The following is an 11290-nucleotide window of genomic DNA, read 5'->3' as shown; positions in this document are numbered from 1 at the left end:
TTGCTTTTCATTCAAGGGACGGGGAAGTTCCTGAAATAAACAACAATCAGAAGAGATGAAAACAAAGCCAGAATTGTGCAAGAAGAAGAAGTAATCTGAGGATGACGGCACAGAGGAGAGGCCGAGGAATGAGGAAGATACAATGAGATACAATGGGCCACATTTATAGTATGTAGGGAAACTACTGTATATACTCGAGTATAAGCCGAGACCCCTAATTTTAACACAAAAAACTGGGAAAACCTATTGACTCGAGTATAAGCTGAAGGTAGGAAATGCATTGGTCACAGCCCCCAGTATATAACCAGCCAGCACCCTGTAGTATATACCCAGCCCCCAGTAGTATATAGCCAGCCAGCCCCTAGTAGTACATAGCCAGCCAGCCCACTGTAGTATATAGCCAGCCAGCCCCAGTAGTATAGCCAGCCAGCCCCTGTAGTATATAGCATACCAGCTCCTGTAGTATATAGCCTGCCAGCCCTTGTAGTATATAGCCTACCAGATCCTGTAGTGTAAAGCCTGCCAGCCCCTGTTGTATATAGCCTGCCAGCCCCATAGTATATAGCCAGCCAGCCCCTGTAGTATACAGCCTGCCAGTCCCTGTAGTATACAGCCTACCAGCCCCTGTAGTATACAGCCTGCCAGCCCCTGTAGTATACAGCCTGCCAGCGCCTGTAGTATACAGCCAGCCAGCCATATAGTATATAGCCAGCCCCTGTAGTATACAGCCAGCCAGCCCCCCACAGTATATAGCCTGCAAGCCCCTGTAGTATATAACCTGCCAGCCCCAGTAGTATACAGCCTGCCATCTCCTGTAGTAAAAAAAAAAAATTAACACTGTACACACCTTTCCAACATCCCGCGTAGGTCCTCTTCTGCTTCCAATGTTCCGGTGGTTTCTCGGGTCCTTAGGTCCTCTTCGGGTTCCTCCGCTCCTCTTTGGCTTCTCTTCGGGACGTTCCACTCCTCCTCCGCAGGACCCAAGGCGGCAGCTGAGCATCGGAAGCAGAAGAGGACCTACGGGGGACCTCGGAAAGGTGATTGCAGTGTTATTTTTTTCTATAGACTCGAGTATAAGCTGAGATAGGGTTTTTAAGCACAAATTTTGTGCTGAAAAACTCGGCTTATACTCGAGTATATATGGTAAATGGATTTAATACTAAATTACTTTGAGAGAAAACACAAAGCATCATGGGATCTGTGGGCAAGCTAACTGGCCTCAGCTTGAGGGCATAGACAGACAGACATTAGTCTCTGCCCACTCTGGTGAGAATGAGTTTTGTCAAACACTTTCAGAACAGAAAATGCCATAACTTTGGACAGAAGCGTGAGCAGCACAATATGGGCATCATTCTGTTTGTTTTGAAAGGGGGAATCACATAAAATAATTTGGTAAAATCATTATAACTTTACAGTTACACTTTAAGAATATGGCAAAATTATATTTCAAAGATAACCTGGTCATAAATCCAATATTTCAATTTCTGGTCAACTAATCTGTGATCAGCATCATCTGATAGTCCTGGGGTACCGGGAACCAAGGATTTCGGACTTCGGGAGCAAAGAAAATGGCTATTACACCATTGGGCCAACATTTCATAAGGATATTTTGTATTGTTAGATTTGTTAATTCATGGGAAATGTGCTGGGCAGATCCTCTGTTCAGTAGACACATAGAAGATGATATGACATAATTAGGAAATATGTCCCCAACTTTCTTATTCAGGTGTAGTCCCGCCCCTCTCACATGACCAGGGGGGCGGATTAAGTGGTTATTCAAAACCCGCATGCCAGCATTCAATCATCGTCCGATATAGGAGATGCAACTCAGTTTTGTAAAACTGATCTAGGATTTTATCGGTTTCTCCTCCGAGGATCTCCATGCCAATCCAATACCTTTTTATGTGCTCACTGGGGCTCATTTGATCGGATTTTGGAGCATCGGCGCCTGCTTGCACGCAACAGAAATTGGGGGGCGGGCAGTCGGACAAACCAACGGATCCAGAAAACGCGCGGGATTTAACATTTAGAATTGTGTAGTGTCTGGATTTTGGATGCGTTTGGTTTCCGTGACAAGAATTGGGTTTACTGGGTGTGCTGAACGCTTTGGAGAAGAACTTAGCATAAGGACACCATTTTCCGTAAATTCGGAGAAGCTTAAGGGGTAATTTGTAGGGTCCCCAAGGGTAAGTGCACACCATGATTGGACTACAGGATAGGGGGCTCATGACACCATGCATCTGTGATTGTGGTTTCAATCCAAAATTCTCCTCCTGTAGTCACCAAAAGTCACCAGTCCCTCCGCTGAAGCAACTTATCCGAACTCTGTTCAATATCTACTTCATTGTAAGGGAAGTGGCCTTGAGGATAAGAAATCGGTCTCTGGCAAAGATCTTTGGTCCATATCTGCTCATGTTATACCATCTCAAGAATCTTTTGAGACCTGGTCTCATCATAATTATCCATGTACAGCTGGTATAACCTGGGGATCTCCTGTATATAATGATATATGTACAGCCGGTATAACCTGGGGATCTCCTGTATATAATGATATATGTACAGCCGGTATAACCTGGGGATCTCCTGTATATAATGATATATGTACAGCTGGTATAACCTGGGGATCTCCTGTATATAATGATATATGTACAGCTGGTATAACCTGGGGTTCTCCTGTATATAATGATATATGTACAGCTGGTATAACCTGGGGTTCTCCTGTATATAATGATATATGTACAGCCGGTATAACCTGGGGATCTCCTGTATATAATGATATATGTACAGGCGGTATAACCTGGGGATCTCCTGTATATAATGATATATGTACAGCCGGTATAACCTGGGGATCTCCTGTATATAATGATATATGTACAGCTGGTATAACCTGGGGATCTCCTGTATATAATGATATATGTACAGCTGGAATAACCTGGGGATCTCCTGTATATAATGATATATGTACAGGCGGTATAACCTGGGGATCTCCTGTATATAATGATATATGTACAGCTGGTATAACCTGGGGATCTCCTTTATATAATGATATATGTACAGCCGGTATAACCTGGGGATCTCCTGTATATAATGATATATGTACAGCCGGTATAACCTGGGGATCTCCTGTATATAATGATATATGTACAGCTGGTATAACCTGGGGATCTCCTGTATATAATGATATATGTACAGCTGGTATAACCTGGGGATCTCCTGTATATAATGATATATGTACAGCCGGTATAACCTGGGGATCTCCTGTATATAATGATATATGTACAGCTGGTATAACCTGGGGATCTCCTGTATATAATGATATATGTACAGCTGGTATAACCTGGGGATCTCCTGTATATAATGATATATGTACAGCTGGTATAACCTGGGGATCTCCTGTATATAATGATATATGTACAGCTGGTATAACCTGGGGATCTCCTGTATATAATGATATATGTACAGCTGGTATAACCTGGGGATCTCCTGTATATAATGATATATGTACAGCTGGTATAACCTGGGGATCTCCTGTATATAATGATATATGTACAGCTGGTATAACCTGGGGATCTCCTGTATATAATGATATATGTACAGCTGGTATAACCTGGGGATCTCCTGTATATAATGATATATGTACAGCTGGTATAACCTGGGGATCTCCTGTATATAATGATATATGTACAGCCGGTATAACCTGGGGATCTCCTGTATATAATGATATATGTACAGCCGGTATAACCTGGGGATCTCCTGTATATAATGATATATGTACAGCTGGTATAACCTGGGGATCTCCTGTATATAATGATATATGTACAGCTGGTATAACCTGGGTATCTCCTGTATATAATGATATATGTACAGCCGGTATAACCTGGGGATCTCCTGTATATAATGATATATGTACAGCTGGTATAACCCGGGGATCTCCTGTATATAATGATATATGTACAGCTGGTTTAACCTGGGGATCTCCTGTATATAATGATATATGTACAGCTGGTATAACCTGGGATCTCCTGTATATAATGATATATGTACAGCCGGTATAACCTGGGGATCTCCTGTATATAATGATATATTGTATTTCTGCTGTCAAGCCTGTCTGTGTCTCTGGACTTTGTCACATTAAAACTGACCCCGCTACAATATGTACAGCCGGTATAACCTGGGGATCTCCTGTATATAATGATATAAGTACAGCTGGTATAACCTGGGGATCTCCTGTATATAATGATATATGTACAGCCGGTATAACCTGGGGATCTCCTGTATGTAATGATATATGTACAGCCGGTATAACCTGGGGATCTCCTGTATGTAATGATATATGTACAGCCGGTATAACCTGGGGATCTCCTGTATATAATGATATATGTACAGCTGGTATAACCTGGGGATCTCCTGTATATAATGATATATGTACAGCTGGTAAAACCTGGAGATCTCCTGTATATAATGATATATGTACAGCTGCTATAACCTGGGTATCTCCTGTATATAATGATATATGTACAGCCGGTATAACCTGGGGATCTCCTGTATATAATGATATATGTACAGCTGGTATAACCTGGGGATCTCCTGTATATAATGATATATGTACAGCTGGTATAACCTGGGGATCTCCTGTATATAATGATATATGTACAGCCGGTATAACCTGGGGATCTCCTGTATATAATGATATATGTACAGCCGGTATAACCTGGGGATCGCCTGTATATAATGATATATGTACAGCCGGTATAACCTGGGGATCTCCTGTATATAATGATATATGTACAGCTGGTATAACCTGGGTATCTCCTGTATATAATGATATATGTACAGCTGGTAAAACCTGGAGATCTCCTGTATATAATGATATATGTACAGCTGCTATAACCTGGGTATCTCCTGTATATAATGATATATGTACAGCTGGTATAACCTGGAGATCTCCTGTATATAATGATATATGTACAGCCGGTATAACCTGGGGATCTCCTGTATATAATGATATATGTACAGCCGGTATAACCTGGGGATCTCCTGTATATAGTGATATATGTACAGCCGGTAAAACCTGGGGATCTCCTGTATATAGTGATATATGTACAGCCGGTATAACCTGGGGATCTCCTGTATATAATGATATATGTACAGCCGGTATAACCTGGGGATCTCCTGTATATAATGATATATGTACAGCTGGTATAACCTGGAGATCTCCTGTATATAATGATATATGTACAGCTGGTATAACCTGGGGATCTCCTGTATATAATGATATATGTACAGCCGGTATAACCTGGGGATCTCCTGTATATAATGATATATGTACAGCTGGTATAACCTGGGGATCTCCTGTATATAATGATATATGTACAGCTGGTATAACCTGGGGGTCTCCTGTATATAATGATATATGTACAGCTGGTATAACCTGGGGATCTCCTGTATATAATGATATATGTACAGGCGGTATAACCTGGGGATCTCCTGTATATAATGATATGTGTACAGCTGGTATAACCTGGGGATCTCCTGTATATAATGGTATGTGTACAGCTGGTATAACCTGGAGATCTCCTGTATATAATGATATATGTAAAGCTGGTATAACCTGGGGATCTCCTGTAAATAATGAAATATGTACAGCTGGAATAAACTGGGGATCCCCTGTATATAATGATATATATACAGCTGGTATAACCTGGGGATCTCCTGTATATAATGATATGTGTACAGCCGGTATAACCTGGGGATCTCCTGTATATAATGATATATGTAAAGCCGGTATAACCTGGGGATCTCCTGTATATAATGATATGTGTACAGCTGGTATAACCTGGAGATCTCCTGTATATAATGATATATGTACAGCCGGTATAACTTGGGGATCTCCTGTATATAATGATATGTGTACAGCTGGTATAACCTGGGGATCTCCTGTATATAATGATATATGTACAGCTGGTATAACCTGGAGATCTCCTGTATATAATGATATATGTACAGCTGGTATAACCTGGGGATCTCCTGTATATAATGATATGTGTACAGCTGGTATAACCTGGAGATCTCCTGTATATAATGATATGTGTACAGCTGGTATAACCTGGAGATCTCCTGTATATAATGATATGTGTACAGCTGGTATAACCTGGGGATCTCCTGTATATAATGATATGTGTACAGGCGGTATAACCTGGGGATCTCCTGTATATAATGATATGTGTACAGCTGGTATAACCTGGAGATCTCCTGTATATAGTGATATATGTACAGCTGGTATAACCTGGGGATCTCCTGTATATAATGATATATGTACAGCTGGTATAACCTGGGGATCTCCTGTATATAATGATATATGTACAGCTGGTATAACCTGGGGATCTCCTGTATATAATGATATATGTACAGCTGGTATAACCTGGGGATCTCCTGTATATAATGATATATGTACAGCTGGTATAACCTGGGGATCTCCTGTATATAATGATATATGTACAGCTGGTATAACCTGGGGATCTCCTGTATATAATGATATATGTACAGCTGGTATAACCTGGGGATCTCCTGTATATAATGATATATGTACAGCCGGTATAACCTGGGGATCTCCTGTATATAATGATATATGTACAGCCGGTATAACCTGGGGATCTCCTGTATATAATGATATATGTACAGCTGGTATAACCTGGGGATCTCCTGTATATAATGATATATGTACAGCTGGTATAACCTGGGTATCTCCTGTATATAATGATATATGTACAGCCGGTATAACCTGGGGATCTCCTGTATATAATGATATATGTACAGCTGGTATAACCCGGGGATCTCCTGTATATAATGATATATGTACAGCTGGTTTAACCTGGGGATCTCCTGTATATAATGATATATGTACAGCTGGTATAACCTGGGATCTCCTGTATATAATGATATATGTACAGCCGGTATAACCTGGGGATCTCCTGTATATAATGATATATTGTATTTCTGCTGTCAAGCCTGTCTGTGTCTCTGGACTTTGTCACATTAAAACTGACCCCGCTACAATATGTACAGCCGGTATAACCTGGGGATCTCCTGTATATAATGATATAAGTACAGCTGGTATAACCTGGGGATCTCCTGTATATAATGATATATGTACAGCCGGTATAACCTGGGGATCTCCTGTATGTAATGATATATGTACAGCCGGTATAACCTGGGGATCTCCTGTATGTAATGATATATGTACAGCCGGTATAACCTGGGGATCTCCTGTATATAATGATATATGTACAGCTGGTATAACCTGGGGATCTCCTGTATATAATGATATATGTACAGCTGGTAAAACCTGGAGATCTCCTGTATATAATGATATATGTACAGCTGCTATAACCTGGGTATCTCCTGTATATAATGATATATGTACAGCCGGTATAACCTGGGGATCTCCTGTATATAATGATATATGTACAGCTGGTATAACCTGGGGATCTCCTGTATATAATGATATATGTACAGCTGGTATAACCTGGGGATCTCCTGTATATAATGATATATGTACAGCCGGTATAACCTGGGGATCTCCTGTATATAATGATATATGTACAGCCGGTATAACCTGGGGATCGCCTGTATATAATGATATATGTACAGCCGGTATAACCTGGGGATCTCCTGTATATAATGATATATGTACAGCTGGTATAACCTGGGTATCTCCTGTATATAATGATATATGTACAGCTGGTAAAACCTGGAGATCTCCTGTATATAATGATATATGTACAGCTGCTATAACCTGGGTATCTCCTGTATATAATGATATATGTACAGCTGGTATAACCTGGAGATCTCCTGTATATAATGATATATGTACAGCCGGTATAACCTGGGGATCTCCTGTATATAATGATATATGTACAGCCGGTATAACCTGGGGATCTCCTGTATATAGTGATATATGTACAGCCGGTAAAACCTGGGGATCTCCTGTATATAGTGATATATGTACAGCCGGTATAACCTGGGGATCTCCTGTATATAATGATATATGTACAGCCGGTATAACCTGGGGATCTCCTGTATATAATGATATATGTACAGCTGGTATAACCTGGAGATCTCCTGTATATAATGATATATGTACAGCTGGTATAACCTGGGGATCTCCTGTATATAATGATATATGTACAGCCGGTATAACCTGGGGATCTCCTGTATATAATGATATATGTACAGCTGGTATAACCTGGGGATCTCCTGTATATAATGATATATGTACAGCTGGTATAACCTGGGGGTCTCCTGTATATAATGATATATGTACAGCTGGTATAACCTGGGGATCTCCTGTATATAATGATATATGTACAGGCGGTATAACCTGGGGATCTCCTGTATATAATGATATGTGTACAGCTGGTATAACCTGGGGATCTCCTGTATATAATGGTATGTGTACAGCTGGTATAACCTGGAGATCTCCTGTATATAATGATATATGTAAAGCTGGTATAACCTGGGGATCTCCTGTAAATAATGAAATATGTACAGCTGGAATAAACTGGGGATCCCCTGTATATAATGATATATATACAGCTGGTATAACCTGGGGATCTCCTGTATATAATGATATGTGTACAGCCGGTATAACCTGGGGATCTCCTGTATATAATGATATATGTAAAGCCGGTATAACCTGGGGATCTCCTGTATATAATGATATGTGTACAGCTGGTATAACCTGGAGATCTCCTGTATATAATGATATATGTACAGCCGGTATAACTTGGGGATCTCCTGTATATAATGATATGTGTACAGCTGGTATAACCTGGGGATCTCCTGTATATAATGATATATGTACAGCTGGTATAACCTGGAGATCTCCTGTATATAATGATATATGTACAGCTGGTATAACCTGGGGATCTCCTGTATATAATGATATGTGTACAGCTGGTATAACCTGGAGATCTCCTGTATATAATGATATGTGTACAGCTGGTATAACCTGGAGATCTCCTGTATATAATGATATGTGTACAGCTGGTATAACCTGGGGATCTCCTGTATATAATGATATGTGTACAGGCGGTATAACCTGGGGATCTCCTGTATATAATGATATGTGTACAGCTGGTATAACCTGGAGATCTCCTGTATATAGTGATATATGTACAGCTGGTATAACCTGGGGATCTCCTGTATATAGTGATTTATGTACAGGCGGTATAACCTGGGGATCTCCTGTATATAATGATATATGTACAGCTGGTATAACCTGGGGATCTCCTGTATATAGTGATATATGCACAGCTGGTATAACCTGGAGATCTCCTGTATATAATTATATATGTACAGCCGGTATAACCTGGGGATCTCCTGTAAATAATGATATATGTACAGCTGGAATAAACTGGGGATCCCCTGTATATAATGATATATGTACAGCTGGTATAACCTGGGGATCTCCTGTATATAATGATATGTGTACAGCCGGTATAACCTGGGGATCTCCTGTATATAATGATATATGTAAAGCCGGTATAACCTGGGGATCTCCTGTATATAATGATATGTGTACAGCTGGTATAACCTGGAGATCTCCTGTATATAATGATATATGTACAGCCGGTATAACCTGGGGATCTCCTGTATATAATGATATGTGTACAGCTGGTATAACCTGGGGATCTCCTGTATGTAATGATATATGTACAGCTGGTATAACCTGGAGATCTCCTGTATATAATGATATATGTACAGCTGGTATAACCTGGGGATCTCCTGTATATAATGATATGTGTACAGCTGGTATAACCTGGAGATCTCCTGTATATAATGATATGTGTACAGCCGGTATAACCTGGGGGTCTCCTGTATATAATGATATATGTACAGCCGGTATAACCTGGGGATCTCCTGTATATAATGATATGTGTACAGCTGGTATAACCTGGAGATCTCCTGTATATAATGATATGTGTACAGCCGGTATAACCTGGGGGTCTCCTGTATATAATGATATATGTATAGCTGGTATAACCTGGGTATATAATGTATATAATGATATATGTACAGCTGGTATAACCTGGGGATCTCCTTATATAGTGATATATGTACAGCTGGTATAACCTGGGGATCTCCTGTATATAATGATATGTGTACAGCCGGTATAACCTGGGGATCTCCTATATATAATGATATATGTACAGGCGGTATAACCTGGGGATCTCCTGTATATAATGATATGTGTACAGCTGGTATAACCTGGGGATCTCCTGTATATAATGATATGTGTACAGCCGGTATAACCTGGGGATCTCCTGTATATAATGATATATGTACAGCTGGTATAACCTGGGGATCTCCTGTATATAGTGATATATGTACAGCCGGTATAACCTGGGGATCTCCTGTATATAATGATATATGTACAGCCGGTATAACCTGGGGATCTCCTGTATATAATGATATATGTACAGCCGGTATAACCTGGGGATCTCCTGTATATAATGATATATGTACAGCCGGTATAACCTGGGGATCTCCTGTATATAATGATATATGTACAGCCGGTATAACCTGGGGATCTCCTGTATATAATGATATATGTACAGCTGCTATAACCAGGGAATCTCCTGTATATAATGATATATGTACAGCCGGTATAACCTGGGGATCTCCTGTATATAATGATATATGTACAGCTGGTATAACCTGGGGATCTCCTGTATATAATGATATATGTACAGCTGGTATAACCTGGGGATCTCCTGTATATAATGATATATGTACAGCCTGTATAACCTGGGGATCTCCTGTATATAATGATATATGTACAGCCGGTATAACCTGGGGATCTCCTGTATATAATGATATATGTACAGCTGGTATAACCTGGGGATCTCCTGTATATAATGATATATGTACAGCCGGTATAACCTGGAGATCTCCTGTATATAATGATATATGTACAGCTGGTATAACCTGGGGATCTCCTGTATATAATGATATATGTACAGCCTGTATAACCTGGGGATCTCCTGTATATAATGATATATGTACAGCTGGTATAACCTGGGGATCTCCTGTATATAATGATATATGTACAGCCGGTATAACCTGGGGATCTCCTGTATATAATGATATATGTACAGCCTGTATAACCTGGGGATCTCCTGTATATAATGATATATGTACAGCCGGTATAACCTGGGGATCTCCTGTATATAATGATATATGTACAGCTGGTATAACCTGGGGATCTCCTGTATATAATGATATATGT

The sequence above is a fragment of the Engystomops pustulosus genome, chromosome 11, assembly GCF_040894005.1.
Source record: "Engystomops pustulosus chromosome 11, aEngPut4.maternal, whole genome shotgun sequence".
Taxonomy (NCBI): domain Eukaryota; kingdom Metazoa; phylum Chordata; class Amphibia; order Anura; family Leptodactylidae; genus Engystomops; species Engystomops pustulosus.
The sequence above is the reverse complement of the archived record's forward strand: the minus strand, read 5'-3'. Positions refer to the sequence as shown.